The 2784-nt window shown below is 35.4% G+C and overlaps 1 long non-coding RNA gene across 1 annotated transcript in view; it reads left to right on the forward strand.

The window, feature by feature from the left end:
- The window catches only part of LOC111089471, a 7265-nt gene extending 5697 nt beyond the window's left edge, over positions 1-1568 (forward strand). Inside the window, exon 3 of the long non-coding RNA XR_002613738.1 lies at positions 1384-1568. This is a non-coding gene — a long non-coding RNA (uncharacterized LOC111089471). The remainder of the gene's footprint in view (positions 1-1383) is intronic.
- The last annotated feature ends 1216 nt before the right edge of the window (positions 1569-2784 follow it).

Consider the following 2784-nt stretch of genomic DNA (forward strand, 5'->3'; position numbering starts at 1 on the left):
TTCAGTTTTTACTAATGATGACAAGCAGTATTCCTCATCTTGAACAGTTGATAGATGGCAACAATGTCAGACAAGATGACTGCATTAATTTTGAGCCTGTTAAGAAAAAATTGGGAAGTTTAAAAAATTATAAGATCCTATGCCAGATAATATTTCCAAAAAAGTTTTGAAGGAGATTAAAGATTGGATATGTGAGCCACTTACTACTATTTATTGTAAGTACTTGAATAGTAGGCAGGTATAAGAGGATTGGAAATTAGCTAATGTCACTCCTCTTTTCAAGGGAGGTGATAAAAATTGTTCCAGTAATTATAGACCCATTAATCTTAAATCAGTTGTGGGAAAAGTTTTGGAAAATAACAGTTAATTGTAGTATAAATATTATAACAACAATTAGTAGTAGATTACCAGATTGTCTCAATTGTTTCTTCTAACTTGATTTGTGTGTGTTCATTATCTCCCTGATATATGACTGTACTCATTTCATAACTTTGAATTTTTTCACATTGATAATGGTTTTGTCATTGATATGGTTTCTTTCTTCACACACTTAGTATATATAGTGCTACATGAACAGTGTGTTCAGTGTTATTAGTTTTGGCTGTTATCTATCAAACCGTAGACTAGCCAATGTTTGAATATATTTCGTGTGTAGCTGTTACTTCTCACTTTTTTTTACTGATTTTCTGCCTTTCCTTCAAACAAAGCCACAGCATTCAGCTGGTTAGGCCCATGTTTAGAAATGTTTTATAAACCTAAAGCATAACGTGGTGGTTAGTCATAAGCCATATCATGGTTAGAAACATTTTATAAACCTACAGCATAACGTGGTGGTTAGTCGTAAGCCATATCATGGTTAGAAACATTTTATAAACCTAAAGCATAACGTGGTGGTTAGTCGTAAGCCATATCATGGTTAGAAACATTTTACAAACCTAAAGCATAACGTGGTGGTTAGCCGTAAGCCATATCATGGCTAGAAACGTTTTATAAACCTAAAGAAATAGAAGAAGAAGGACAAGTACTTTTCTGACTGACTTTAGTGATTTATATTTCTTACTGTATGATAAATATTTAATTTATTTTCCACATTTGATCCAAGATTGTTCCATACTGCATATTAAAAGTGGAATGGTACCCCCCCCCGATTACTGTAGTTTAGGTGTGTCGATACCCCAGAAGCAGCAAAACTATCTGTGCTGTTTAGAGAGCCACTTGTAGCTGTCCACCAACTTATTTGCATAACTTGGCAAAAGAACTACTGTTCCTTTTGATAGGAATGCAGTGTTTATTATGTGCAACAGCATGTTGTACTATAAATTTTTGTATTACGTGTGTACAGTTGATCTAGGATTATTTTTCTTTTTTTTTGTATGATTTTAGGGCATCCTCCCTAGGCATTCAGCAATATAGATATTGATAAAAGTGTGAGTGTTTCTGTTTGTTTTTTCAAGTTGTAAGTTATATTTTTGTAACAACTTGCCTGTAATGTAGAAAGAGTTTCAATATAAGACATGTAAAGTTATGAACTTAGGGTAGGAACTTTGGGTGAAAGAAGCTTTTGTGTTGTCGAGAAAAATAATTTTATGTGGAATTCTTGATAAAACCTTAATTTCAGCAAACAAAAAAGAAAAGTGTGAGTTTTTGTTTCAGAAATATGAATATAAGAACAAGATGATTATTGTAACTGTTGAGGCCTTTCATCAATTGCTGCATATAGTCTTTTTACATGTTGGAAAGACTATAACTGGGCTACTAGTCTTTCTACATGTTGGAAAGACTGTATAACTGGGCTACTAGACTTTCTACATGTTGGAAAGACTTTAACTGGGCTACTAGTCTTTCTACATGTTGGAACGACTGTAGAGCTGGGCTACTAGTCGTACTACATGTTGGAAAGACTGTAGAGCTAGACTTCTAATCTTTCTACATGTTAGAACGACTGTAGAGCTGGGCTACTAGTTTTACTACATGTTGGAAAGACTAGAACTGGGCTATTAGTCTAGCTACATGTTGGAAAGACTGTAACTGGACTACTAGTCTTTCTACATGTTAGAAAGACAGTATAGCTGGGCTACTAGTCTTTCTACATGTTGGAAAAACTGTAACTGGACTACTAGTCTTTCTACATGTTGGAAAGACTAGAACTTGGCTACTAGTCTTTCTATATGTTGGAAAGACTGTAGAACTGGGCTACTAGTCTTGCTACATGTTGGAAAGACTGTATAGCTGGGATACTAGTCTTTCTATACGTTGGAAAGACTATATAGCTGAGTTACTAGTCTTTCTACATGTTGGAAAGATTATAGAGCGAGACTACTAGTCTTTCTACATGCTGGAAAAATAGCAGAGCAGGGCTACTAGTCTTTCTACATGTTGGAAAGACAGTATAGCTGGGCTACTAGTCTTTCTACATGTTGGAAAAACTGTAACTGGACTACTAGTCTTTCTACATGTTGGAAAGACTAGAACTTGGCTACTAGTCTTTCTATATGTTGGAAAGACTGTAGAACTGGGCTACTAGTCTTGCTACATGTTGGAAAGACTAGAACTGGGCTACTAGTCTAGCTACATGTTGGAAAGCCTGTAGAACTGGGCGACTAGACTAGCTACATGTTGTAAAGCCTGTAGAACTGGTCTACTAGTCTTTCTACATGTTGTAAAGACTGTATAACTGGGCTACTAGTCTTGCTACATGTTGGAAAGACTAGAACTTGGCTACTAGTCTTTCTATATGTTGGAAAGACTGTAGAACTGGGCTACTAGTCTTGCTACATGTTGGAA

The sequence above is a fragment of the Limulus polyphemus genome, unplaced genomic scaffold (genome assembly GCF_000517525.1).
Source record: "Limulus polyphemus unplaced genomic scaffold, Limulus_polyphemus-2.1.2 Scaffold6343, whole genome shotgun sequence".
In the NCBI taxonomy this organism is placed as follows: domain Eukaryota; kingdom Metazoa; phylum Arthropoda; class Merostomata; order Xiphosura; family Limulidae; genus Limulus; species Limulus polyphemus.